The following is a 13588-nucleotide window of genomic DNA, read 5'->3' as shown; positions in this document are numbered from 1 at the left end:
ACTGGGTTTGTGCCCCACGTGAGGAACATTGAGCCTGGAGAACCCCCTCTTTCATAGACAGCAGTAAGCAAGTCTGCTCTTTGTCCTGGAGAGAGATATTACCTCATTCCTCAAGGTGGCTTACTGCAATACACGACCCTGAGAAACAGCCCAGGAAAGAGGGGTCAGGGCCTTGTAGTCTTGGCATACTCAGTAAAAATGTGCTGGGACATTCAGGGCCTCTGACAGCTTTCCTCTCCCAATAATTGACCTTACACATTCTTGGCCAAAGTGGAATATTCCCATGAGTATACCACTCCATCTGCCACTCCAGTCAATCTGATCACCCTAGACTGGGACCAAATATGCTCAATTTGTCTCATACAGAATTTACTACCAATAGAACCTCAAGCAAGATGAGGCCAACCAACAGTATTGGCTTCAACAATGCCACCCGGCGTCTCAGACTCAGTCACCTGTGAATAAGTCTCAAGGGGATCAGTAGGCCTTAGTAGGCCAGGATACAGTCTGAGGCCAGGTCATTATCCATTACAACCTGCATAAGTGAGTTGTAGACTAATCTACTGGTCCTCAATGTCATCGCCAGTAATTATATGAAGTGATAGATGGGCCAAAAGCAACCCTCATCCCTAATGGAGAGACATCATATGGCCCACATACAAACATACACCCAAAAGGTTACGTGTTACTTGAATTCAGAATTTGTTGTTGATTCTGATTTGGATTATCATTACACTGGTTTGGTTTAGCCACATGGATGGTGTCACCTAATGCTTGCATCCTCAGACACCATACATGAACCAAAGCCACTTGGGTGACAGGAAAAGTGCCTGTGTTTGTACCAATCAGACTGAAACAAGGTTGTGCTGGATGGTGTGTTTGTGCATGTATGGGGTAAGGGGAGGTTCCATATTTGGGAGCTGCCGTTGATGGCTGGCAAAGGCCACAACTGAATAGTCAGGACTGGCCACCTCCTTATGAATTCCCCTGTTTTCGTAGCATGCGGGCAGCATGATAAATCCAGAAAGGGTAAGACCGTCAACTGCAGCTGCTGCTCAACTCAGATGAACGAGATGATGGTTTTTCTAGGTTTCAATGCTGGATCTAGAGGACAAAGAGCACACTGATCATTCTCCACTGTTTGCACCTGCTGGCATCTAAGGTGTCTTCTCGCAGGCTTCCTGGCTATGAAAGCAGCATATCTCATTCCAGTAGCCATAACTTCATCATTTCTCCGATCTTTCCCTACTCATACCCAGACCTTTTTTCTGCTAGGGCGAGGCGTGAGTGAGACAACGACATTTTTACAGAATTTACAGACATCCATTGTATCTCGCACCTTGGCCTATGTGAGCCGGTGTGAGAGAACTTGGCAAGGAATGTACTCAACCAATGTACTCAATTTGGCAAGCAATTGTATTCAATGAGTACACTGATCTGGGATCAGGTTAATCTGTCAAGAGAATCCAAGTGGCTAAACCAGAATTAGAAATAAGTTTGAATCGTCTAAGTCCCCTTTTGCCGGGCTGACACCTGGAGGGTGCACCAAGCAGGCTGGTGTGGGGTTGCTGTTGGGTTAGGGGTGGGAGAGGAAAGAAAAAAGAAGCACCATGCTCCCAACTTTTCAGAATAGATCTATATAACCCTCCACCTGTTTTCATCCTGATCAGTACCCAGGAAGTGGCTGAAAGGAGATGATCTTTGGAGATAGCTGCATTCAGTGATCACACTGCCTCGCTGAAGTGTGTGGCCCTGAAGGAGTTGATGGAGGTAGTCAGAAGCTTTGGAGGAGGCCATTCCAGTGCTCAATAATACCAGATACTAGCAGATGGTAGGGAGCCTGGCATGTCCATTGAATACTTTGACTACTGACCCATTGTTGGGCGGCTTTTGCAATAAAAGGTGCATCACTGTCAGACTGTAGGTGGTCTGAGAATCCAAAAACTTGACATGACTTAGTTTCAGGGGCCAAAATAGTGTGACTGGGGCCACAGACTCTATTCAGACTAGAACAGACAAGAACAGCAACAATGTAACCTGAAAATGTTCTGACAGAGGTGAGGCACCAATGACACAGCCTGGAGAGGGGGTCAGCTATCTGATATCTGGACAATCATCCAGGAGCAACTGGGGGCAATACTCTGTGTGCAATGCGGCCTCCTTCCCTGCAAGACAAATGGCTCAAATTTTGGGAGGCACCACAGCTCTGGTATGTAGTGGTGTCTTCTGCATCAGAAACACATAGTTGTTTTGTTGTTGTTGTTGTTGTTTTTTGAGACAGAGTCTCACTGTGCAGTGATGCGATCTCGGCTCACTGCAACTTCTGCCCCCAAGGTTCAAGCGAATCTCCTGCCTCAGCCTTCCAAGTAGGTGGGATTACAGGTGCCTGCCACCACGCCTGGCTACTTTTTGTAGTTTTAGTAGAGACGGGGTTTCACCATGTTGGCCGGGCTGGTCTCAAACTCCTGACCTCAAGTGATCCGCCTATCTTGGCCTCCCAAAGTACTAGGATTACAGGTGTGAGTCACTGCGCCTGACCTGAAACAGTTTTTGACTTTGTGCTCAGTCCACGATGGTGAATGTGTTGTTATGTCTTGTTCAATGACGGATCTAGGTGGTGATGGTGGTGGTATGGGCAGTGAAGTCTGGATCAGCAGCTTGACTACAGTTTGTCTCATTAGAGAAGGGCCCTTACCATGGGCATCTCTGTGAGTAACTTGGGCATCTGATTGGCAGCTGAAATTATTTCCACAATATGCAGCTGCAATAGGGAATGTCTTTAATCTTCCAGTCTTGTGGGCAAGATAGCTAGGCCATTGGCAACCACACAAAAGGCAGTAAAAATGTAGAAGGGCTCATCACGGGGAGTATTGGCCAGAACTATCAGCACTCCCTTGAGCTCTGTCCATTGAGTGGAGCAGTCATGCTTGCTTTTTTTTTAATTATTATTTATTATTATTTTTTTAAATTTGAGATGGAGTCTCGCTCTGTTGCCTAGACTGGAGTGCAATGGCGCGATCTCGGCTCACTGCAACCTCCGCCTCCTGAGTTCAAGCAATTCTCTTCCCCTAGCCTCCCAAGTAGCTGGGATTACAGATGCATGCCACCATGCCCGGCTAATTTTTGTATTTTTAGTAGAGACGGGGTTTCACCATGTTGGCCAGGCTGATCTGGAACTCCTGACCTCAAGTGATCCACCCGCTTCGGCCTCCCAAAGTGCTGGGATTACAGGCGTGAGCCACCACGCCCAGCCCATGCCTGTTTTTGGTTCTGCATAGCTGGTGCTGAGGTTGAACGTGGACACTATAAGGTGTCAGCCTAGCCAAACCATCAGTGTACCACGCCAGGTGCCTAGGGAACCCTCTGTGACTTGAGGGCCCCATTGAGCCAGCAGCTTTGCTTCAAGTGGTGAAGTTAGGAAAAGATTTCCCCTGAAGGGACTTTTGCTGCCACTTTTTCATGTAAAACCCAGCTAATATTAGGACCAGGCCAGCTGTGTTCCTGAATACAGTATTTCCATTGGATTAATAATGCCTTTTGTGCCCCGCCCTTAATAGCCACCAAATCCAAGTTGACCCATCCCAAAATGGGAGTGTCAGTTTGGAGAGTCACAGGACCTTTTTGGGTCAGTAACAAGTTAGTGGGTACCTTTTTAAAAAGGGGATGGGGGCCTGGCATGGTGTTTCATGCCTGTAATCCCAGCACTTTGAGAGGCGGAGGAGGGCAGGTCGCTTGAGGTCAGGAGTTCAAGATCAGCCTGGCCAACATGGTGAAACTGTGTCTCTGCTTAAAAACCACCACCAAACAAACAAAAATTAGCCAGGTGTGGTTGTGCATGCCTGTAGTCCCCGTTACTCGGGAAGCTGAGGCAGAAGAATAGCTTGAACCTGGGAGGTGGAGGTTGCAGTGAGCTGAGATCATGCCACTGCACTCCAGCCTGGCAGCCGGGGAGACAGAGCAAGACTCTGTCTTAATAAAATAAAATAAAATAAAATAAAATAAAATAAAATAAAATAAAATAAAAGAGGGGATGGGGCCGGATGTGGTGGGTCAGGCCTGTAGTCCCAGGTCTTTGGGATTATGGAGGGAGGATTACTTGAAGCCAGGAGTTCAAGACCAGCCTTGGGAACAAAGCAAGATCTCATCTCTACAAAAATGTATTTTTAAAATTAGCTGGCATGGTACGTGGTGGCAGGCACCAACCTACTCAGGAGGCTGAGTGGGGAGGATTGCTTGAGCCCAGGAGTTCCAGGCTGCAATGAGCTGTGATTGTGCCACTGCATTCCAGCCTGGGCGACAGAGAGAGACTGTCTCAAACCAAAAAGGGGGATGGGGGAGGGATGGGGCCAGGTGTGGTGGGATGGAAGGATCACCTGAGGGCAAGGAGTTTAAGACCAGCCTGAGAGACCACGTCTATAAAAAATTTTGTAAAATTAGCCGGGCATAGTAGCTCACAGTTGTCGTTCCAGCTGCTCAGGATAGTGAGGTGAGAGGATGGCTTGAGCCCAGGAATTCAAGACTGCAGGGGGCTCTGACGGTGTCACTGCACTCTAGCCTGGGTGACAGATCAGCAACCACTCTCTAAACAATTTTTTTTTTTTTTAGACCGAGTCTCGCTGTCACCCAGGCTGGAACGCAGTGACGTGATCTCAGCTCACCACAACCTCCGCCTCCTGGGCTCAAGCAATTCTCCTGTCTCAGCCTCCGGAGTAGCTGAGACTACAGGCGCATGCCATCATGCCCGGCTAATTTTTGTATTTTTAGTAGAGACAGGGTTTCACCATATTGGTCAGGCTGGTCTTGAACTCCTGACCTCAGGTGAACCACCTGCCTCGGCCTCCCAAAGTGCTGGGATTACAGGCGTGAGCCACTGCACCTGGCCTCTAAACAATTTTTTTTAAGCGATGTGCTGGGTGAGTGTGTCAAGCAGGTGGTGCTATTGTGCTTGAAAACAGCCTCTGAGTAATCTGGCTGCCTTTGAGACTAATTTTCAGATTTCCCTTTTCCTTCCTGATTTTTTTTTTTTTTTTTTTTTTCAGATGGAGTCTTGCTCTGTCGCCCAGGCTGGAATGCAGTGGCACGATCTCGGCTCACTACAACCTCTGCCTCCTGGGTTGAAGCGATTCTTCTACCTCAGCCTCCTGAGTAGCTGGGATCACAGGCGCCCGCCACCACGACCGGCTAATTTTTGTATTTTTAGTAGAGACCGGGTTTCACCATGTTGGCCAGGCTGGTCTCAAACACCTGACCTCGTGATCTCCCAGCCTCAGCCTCCCAAAGAGCTGGGATTACAGGCGTGAGCCACTGCACCTGGCCTCCCTCTTGAAAGCCTAAACTGTTTCTCCTGGACCATCTAAGAGGGTTCAGGAACCACCTTTCCACATGCGGCAGTCTCTGAAAGGGCGAATCCCATCTGAAACTTATGGGCATTGGCAGTACAAGCCGGTATGAGCATCAATACCAGTAATACATTTGCAGTGAAAGCCACTGAATTGGCCCAAGGGCCCCACATGGAGTGTTACTTAATTTGCCTTTTTCCACTGCAAACTTTGCTCAAAGCCTATCAGTTGAACTTGGGGGATTTTTTACCTTATGGGAAAACAAACCAAGGTGTTTAGTGTGTGCACATCAGGAGCTAAAGTGACAGCTGCCAGGAGCTCAGGCTAGCTCACAGGGTGCAGCTAGGAGGCTTTTATTTCTCCTTGGCCCCTGGCTTCAGGGTTGGCATTGCTGCTGCTTCCTCTATGTAGCTCCAGTGTCCATCCAGAGAGTTCCCAAGCCCCGAGGCCCCTTTCATTTTGTCCCCAGTCCACACTGCAGTCCTGGGGTGGTGCCTTCAGCCATCTCTGCATCCATCCACGGAACTAGGTAAGATGGTGAATTGGGCACTTGGGCCCAACAGAGATATACAAGTTTTGAGGACTTTGCCTCCGTGAAGTTCCCCAGCACACTCAGCTTTTTCATTAAAACAGCTGAGCCGGACACGGTGGCTCACGCCTGTAATCCCAGCACTTTGGGAGGCCAAGGCAGGTGGATCGCTGGAGCCCAGGAGTTCAAGACCAGCCTGAGCAACATGGCGAAACCCCGGCTCTACAAAAAATAAGCCAGGTGTGGTGGTGTGCACCTGTGGCTCCAGCTATTAGCGAGGCTGAAGTGGGAGGATCACCTGAGCTCGAAAGGTCAAGGCTGCAATGAGCCGTGATCATGCCACTGCACTCCAGCCTGGGTGACAGAGCAAGACCCTATCTCAATAAATAAATTAATAAATTAAATAAAAGCAGCCGAAGGTGGAGTAGAGCGGGGCTAGAGGGATTGGGGAACACAAGGGAGAGAGCGAGCCTGTGCCAGTGAGCAAGGCTTCCAGTGGCCACCTGTGGGGCTTAGCCAAATACCTTGTAGTGTTTTGGGGTCACTGTGAAGCTCTGTATCAAACATGATGGCTGATACCATGTATTTCAGCTTTGGGGATTCTTTGACTCCGCAGCCACATCCATGTTGCCTTTTGAGTGCAGCTGTGAGGCTTGCTGCCCCCTTGTCATAACATCCCTTCCTCCTCCTGAGCAAGAAACGAAGCACCGTTTGAGTGGCTTGTTTCAACCCTACCTCTCGTTGCTTAAACTCATTAAGGTAGGACAGTGTGAGCTCCTTATCCTATCCACCCTACCCCTGCCACCCACCATTTGGGTGAGAGGATCCACTAACATATGCCAAGGAGTCTTTTCATATCCCCTAATCTGGTCCATAAGGTCCTTATCCTTCCTCTTCCAGAAAGTCATGTTTATCAGCATCCTGTCCTCATTGCCAAAACTGTCAGGGCCTGGCATTTGAATTTTCCCTGCTGATGTGTGAATAATTCGCCTCTTACTGTTTCATGCATGCTGGCAAAGATGAGACTCCCGAGTCAGAGACAAAGGACTTTATTAAGGCACAGCAAGCAGCCTAGGCAGCATGTTTATATTGACTCCCTTGTCCCCCTGTCCCCTTGTCCTCCAGGGGGCAATGTGGAGGGCCCTGGTGGATGCTGTGGGTTTGTGTGGCATCTAGGGGAACACTGAGCTTGGGGAACCCACCCCTTTCACAGCAGGGAATAAGCAAGCCTGCTCTTTAGGAAGATAGTTCCTCATTCCTCAAGGTTGCTCCCTGCAAACACAAGCAATAATATACTTTAAGAATAAATACAGACTGGACGGCTGTATTTATTCTTATACATGGACTGGATGGCTCATGCCTGTAATCCTAGCACTTTGGGAGGCTGAGGTGGGTGGATCACTTGAGGTCAGGAGTTCAAGACCAGCTGCCAACATGGTGAAACCTCGTCTCTACTAAAAATACAAAAATTAGCCAGGTGTGGTGGTGCATGCCCATAATCCCAGCTACTTGGGAGGCTGAGGCAGGAGAATTGCTTGAACCTGGGAGGCAGAGGTTGCAGTGAGCTGAGATCGTGCCACTGCACTCCAGCCTGGGCGACAGAGTGAGACTCTGTCTCAAAAGAAAAAAAAAAGCAGAAACGCATAATATGATGTCTCGTAGTAACTGGTATAATTGAGAAAATAAAGCTGGGTCAAGGTGATAGGTATCAGCAGTTTCACTTGGCTTGACCTAATATATATGTGGGAATTTGGTATTTGACAAAGGTAGAATTACTTATCTGGAAGAAAAAATAATGAATGATACTGGGCAATTAGCCTTGGAAAAATCATAAAAGTTAGGTCTTTATCATTTATCTTTTGTAAAACTAAACTTCAGATAAACTAATCACTGAAACCACATAAATACACCACACTAGGAGAGCATTAGAAAAAATATTGGAGAATATGCTTATCATCTTGAGGTAGACAAAGTCTTGTGAAACAATTTAGAGCCTAGAAGGAAAGGACCAGCACACTTCTGTTTCACATGGGAGGTAAGCAGAAATGGTGTGTGCAACTTCTGGGAAGTGCCAGTAAAGGTCTGTGGGCCTCTGCTCTTCTATTTCTCTGTCCTTCTTCCTGCCATTGGAATGCTGGAGCTGGAATGCTGGATCTTGGATCTTGAATGACCTTGGGAATGAAGGCCATGGGAGGTGGGCCAGCAAGATCATGAGTCTGTGCCTTGACACCATGCAGGCCCTTCCAGCCCTGGACCATTGATCACTGAATTTTTTTTTTTAATTTTTGTAGAGGTAGAGGGTTCATTATGTTGCCCAGGTTGGTCTCGACCTCCTGGCTTCCTCTTGCCTCAGCCTCCCAAAGTTCTGAGATTACAAAAATGAGCCACTGCACTCAGCCTGCTGAACTTTTATGTGAGCAATAAATAAACTCCTCTCTTGTTTAGGCTTGGTATGTTGTATGTTGTCACTTGCAACTGAATATAATCCTAACTTATACTCCTGCCCAGCCCTAGATGAAGGATCATGATTGGTGGAACCCAGTGGTTCTCAACTCTGGTCAGTTTTTAGAGTCATCCATGGAGCTTTTCAAAACAGCAGTGAATAGGCCCCATCCCAGACCAATTATATCAAAACCTCTGGAGGTGAAGCCCAGATAGGTATTTTTTAGAGCTCCCAGGTGATTGTAATGTGCAGCTAGGATGTGAAGTATTCGTTTAAGCCAATCAGGGAAATCTATTCCTCTCTTTCCTAGACTTCCTTGCAGTAGGAGCGGTCATGGATTTGGTTCTGGCCTGTGAGTCCTAAGAAACCTTCTGGGAATGTTTTTACATTTCTGATAAGAAGAAGTGGTTGTGGCTGGGACTGTTATTTCTTCTTTTCCATCTCTGAATGCAGAAGTGATGTCCAGAGCAACAGCAGTCATATTGTGACTATGAAGCACCAAGGATGAGGACATCAGACAACACACTGAGGCTGGCAGAGCAGAAGGGAAGACAGCCTGGATCCCTGGGGCATCACCAAGCAGCTAAACCATTCTCAGTAACTCCTTACCTTCAGAGGTGAGGGGGGAAAAACAACCCATATTTGTTTAATGAGTTTTCTGTTTATTGCAGCAGAACATATTCATAACTGAAACATACACATGGTACAGGTGCTTTGTGGGCTCTTTGTGACATTCATCGTGTGTACAAAGAAAGATGTACAGTAAACTTGTCCAACCCACGGCCCAGGACGGCTTTGAATGCAGCCCAACACGAACCCGTAAAACTTTTGTAAAATACACGAGCTTTTTTTTCCTTTTTTTTTTTTTTTTTTAGCTCAACGACTACCATTAGTGTTAGTGTATTTTATGTGTGGCCCAAGACAATTCTTCTTCCAATATGGGCCCAGGGAAGCTGAAAGACTGGACACCCTGATATAAAGATATGTACACAGCAATGTTGCTGATAATGGCCCAAACTAGAAACCACACTATCATCAATTTAAGAAAGGCTCAGGCCGGGCTCGGTGGCTCATGCTTGTAATTCCAGCACTTTGGGAGGCCGAGGCGGGTGGCTCACCTGAGGTCAGGAGTTTGAGGCCAGCCTGGCCAACATGGTGAAACCCTGTCTCTACTAAAAATACAAAAAATTATCTGGGCGTGAGGCAAGAGAATCACTTGAACCCGGGAGGCGGAGCTTGCAGTGAGCCGATTTTGTGCCATTGCACTCCAGCCTGAGTGACAGAGTAAGACTCTGTCTCAAAAAAAAAGTCTCAATAAATTTAGTAAATTCATATTACGGAATAAAACAATGAGGCTGCTCATTCTCTAAGATATGGTGTCTTACATCTGTAAGACATCTGAGATACAGTGTTGAGTGAAGAAAGTAAATTATAAAACAGTAAGTATATAGAGTATGAAACCATTTATTCCGACGCACACACTCATGCACCAAAAACAATACTATATATTCTGTGTGTGTGTGTGTGTGTGTGTGTGTGTGTGTGTGTGTGTAAGAAAAGGGTTTTAAAGCGGACAACTAACTGATTCTGAGGTTAGGGCAAAAAGATTGGGGCTGTGGTTGGTAAGAAAAAAATATATTTAAAAAAATATCTATTTTTAAAAGAGGGTTATCTAATTAAAAGTACTAAAGCAAAATTTTATATTAAAACTAATGGAAAAAAAGAAGTGTTGCCTTTCAGGGGCTCTTTCTTGTAACTGATATCACCTCTCTCATTCTCTGCCATCTCTCATCTCCTGGTCTCTCTTGCTTTTCAAGAGAAGACTATGTCACTTGGATCCCAGCTTTTCCCTGCTTCAGCTGAGGCCACTATCCTCGTTGACTCCCATGGTGACATGGATGCCTCATCAATATTGTGGATTTGAGTCCTCATCTGCAGGGTCCTTGAGATCTCCTTGGCATCCACTCCCATTTCCTATCTGGGACTTCATTATCACCAGCATCTACTCCACCTCCAAAACCACTGGTGGAAGCAGTGTCCTCTCTTCCCATCTTACTTGCTCAACGACTCCCACAAGTACTACTCTTTGAATATTTTGGGGGGGTCTTTGATTCTTTCCTCACCTGCCTGTTGATTAGATCTCTTCTGTCTTCACTTGCCTCCTGATCCCATTTTGCCAACACTCTCAACTCCCTTGTACCACTCTCTAGCAAAATATCACTTTTGGATGAACTCACTTTTGGTTTGCTCTCACCGTGAAATCACACACAATTGCACCACAATAAATTTCACGGTCACCAACCTCAACAGGGTGCTTAGTATTGCTCACAAAACTCTCTCTGTTTCTCTCGGACCTTGAACATGCACCAGTCCTACTTACTCACCAATCCTCACTATAACTCATCTCCTCAAATATGTCTGCCCACTTCACTGTTTGTCAGCACACTATGTTCACTGTCACCTCCGCAAGGTAGTGTCTGCCTTGGCCAGGTCCTCTTGGCAAGCTGGTGTATCCATTCCCCCAGTTGCTTCAGGTATTTGCCACTAACGGCTCACAGCTTCCTCCTTCTCTGAAGGATTGGCCCTGGCCTATGCCATGCAGGGGCAAAGCAGGGTTGTTAAGCCTTGTCTCAAATCATGACAACCTTGAGTTGTCACTAATGCTCCAGAGCTCCCCAGGAGATGGGGCTGAGGTGGACTCTGGCTGAGGCCACATCTCGCTGAGCTCCTTCCCCTCCATCTTCTGCTCATTCACCTTCTGATGTGTTTCTCCTGAGAGCACTCCTTCAACAGCTCAATTGCATAGAATCCCTGTCTTGGGCTCTGCTTCTAGGGCAGTTGATCTGAAACAGTAGCTTTGCTTACATTTCCATTTTCCCTGAGTGTAATCACTTCTCCTCTGTAATTCTGTTTATCCTTTCAATCACAGATCAAATTCTCCCAAGAAGCTTTTTCAGACTTTAATTTTCAAGGAATTGTCATTGGTTATATTACTCTTTTGATTGTTCATGGTTTCAGAAAAAGATCCAGTAGGCCTAATACACCAGAAATTCTGAAACTTTTGTGTGCAGTGGACCTCTTTGGAAGGCTGGTGAAGCCTGTGGAAGCTTTCTTTCTTAGAAGAGGCTTTTAGGCCGGGCGTGGTGGCTCACGCCTGTAATCCCAGCACTTTGGGAGGCCGAGGCGGGTGGATCACGAGGTCAGGAGATCGAGACTATCCTGGCTAACACGGTGAAACCCTGTCTCTACTAAAAATACAAAAAAATTAGCTGGGCGTGGTGGCGGGCGCCTGTAGTCCCAGCTACTCCGGAGGCTGAGGCAGGAGAATGGTGTGAACCCGGGAGGCGGAGCTTGCAGTGAGCTGAGATCGCGCCACTGCTCTTCAGCCTGGGCAACAGAGCGACTCTGTCTCCAAAAAAAAAAAAAAGAGAGAGACTTTTAAGTATATAAAATAAATAGAATTACAAGACAAATATGATTAAGACAAGCCTGGGCGACATAGCAAGACCTCATGTCTACAAAGTATTTAAAAATTAGCTAGGCATGGCGGCGCATGCCTGTAGTCCCAGCTACTTGGGAGGCTGAGGTGGGAGGATCACCTGAGCCCAGGAGTTTGAGGTTACGGTGAGCCGTATTCACACCCTAGCCTGGGGAACAGACTGAAACCATCTCTCTAAAAAGAGAAAAGGAATAAAAGCTACCTTGTAACATACTACTATGTTTGCTGCTTTATTAATTCATTAAATAACACAATCTAGCATTGGGTCAAATAATGTAAAAATAGGGATTAAAGTAAGTGATATTTTAAGAGATCTACTACAACTAAAATGTGGTATGAAAATACCTATACTTTTTATGATTGACAAAGTCAAGAGTACTACAGGCAGCACTGTAATCTGTGACCTGCATTCATAATGAAAGGAAATGCTAAACTTCAGTTAGAGGTTAGTGAGAATAAAGGTGTGATTTTTGGTTTTTCCCCATCCAGGTTCACAGTGCTGATTCCTATTCATGGACACCTAGGGGGTTCTGTAGATCCCAAGTCAGGACTCCTGTGCTGGAGGATTTGCAGGCCTGGGAAGCAGACATTCAAGTCACTCAGCTTCACACTGAACACTCAAGTGTAGGCAGCTCATCCATCATTATAGCCTCTTGTGCTAAGCAGAGGAGACTCCACAACAGTTAGAAGAGAACAAGATGGTATAACCTCCCTCCCATCCCCCAGGAGATTGGTTAAGAAACTTTTCAAAGGTCCTGACAGGATTTCTCCATTATCAGGCAGTATTGGTCAAAGATGCCCTCATGGGGACTTGAAGGCCAGGAGAGCTTGCTGAGTTCATGGGGAGAACACAGTGGCCTTCAGACAATAATGGTCTCATCTCCTTGGCCTGTGTCCACTGGTAACCTCCATCAGTTCCTTTCACCCTGGTGATGGCCACTTAGTGTTTTATCAGTTAGCAGATATTTTTTGAGTGTTAGGTGGGGAACAAGTCTGTGCAGAATTTAGGGATGGAAATGATGTAGTCACCCTCAAGAAAATTAGATTATTATCAGAGATTGGATTAAGATGGTACATCTCTCTTCTTTCTTATCCTAAATTTCCTGACGTAACAGAAAATGTAGTTTTTTAAAAAGAGTAAATGTGGTGGGGTGCGGTGGCTCATGCCTGTAATCCCAGCACTTTGGGAGGCTGAGGTTGGCAGATCACCTGAGGTCAGGAGTTCAAGACCAGCCTGGCCAACATGGTGAAACCCTGTCTCTAATAAAAATACAAAAATTAGCTGGGTGTGGTGGCGCGTGCCTGTAATCCCAGCTACCAGGGAGGCAGAGGCAGGAAAATCGCTTGAACCCGGGAGGCAGAGGTTATAAATCTTCCATTTTTTTCTTAGTCAGAAGGAGAAATATTTGGAGAAGAAAAATAGTGACGAATATTAATAGTGATGTGGAAGCTGGGACGAGGGAGTCTATGGGAGCAAGACGGTGGTGCTCTCTGGTTTTGGTTGGTTTCATGGGATATATGAATGGAAATAGAGGAGTGTGTTATACTAATATTATATTAGCTATAATAACAGCTCTATATTTACCCAGTACTTTTCATTTGTTCAAAACTCTTACACATTACCTAGTTTAATCTTCTCATCCTACTACTATATAGGAGAATGTCTCACCTAAAGGATTGCAGAGGAGGCACAAAGCCTATGCATATTCCCCAAGAATAGAACCACTGGGAATGCCTTTGCGTTGCCACCTTTTTGGCTGGTTGAGGTATATACGAAG

This window comes from Gorilla gorilla, chromosome 21, assembly GCF_029281585.2.
Source record: "Gorilla gorilla gorilla isolate KB3781 chromosome 21, NHGRI_mGorGor1-v2.1_pri, whole genome shotgun sequence".
Taxonomy (NCBI): Eukaryota; Metazoa; Chordata; class Mammalia; order Primates; family Hominidae; genus Gorilla; species Gorilla gorilla.
Note: the sequence above shows the minus strand (reverse complement) of the source record.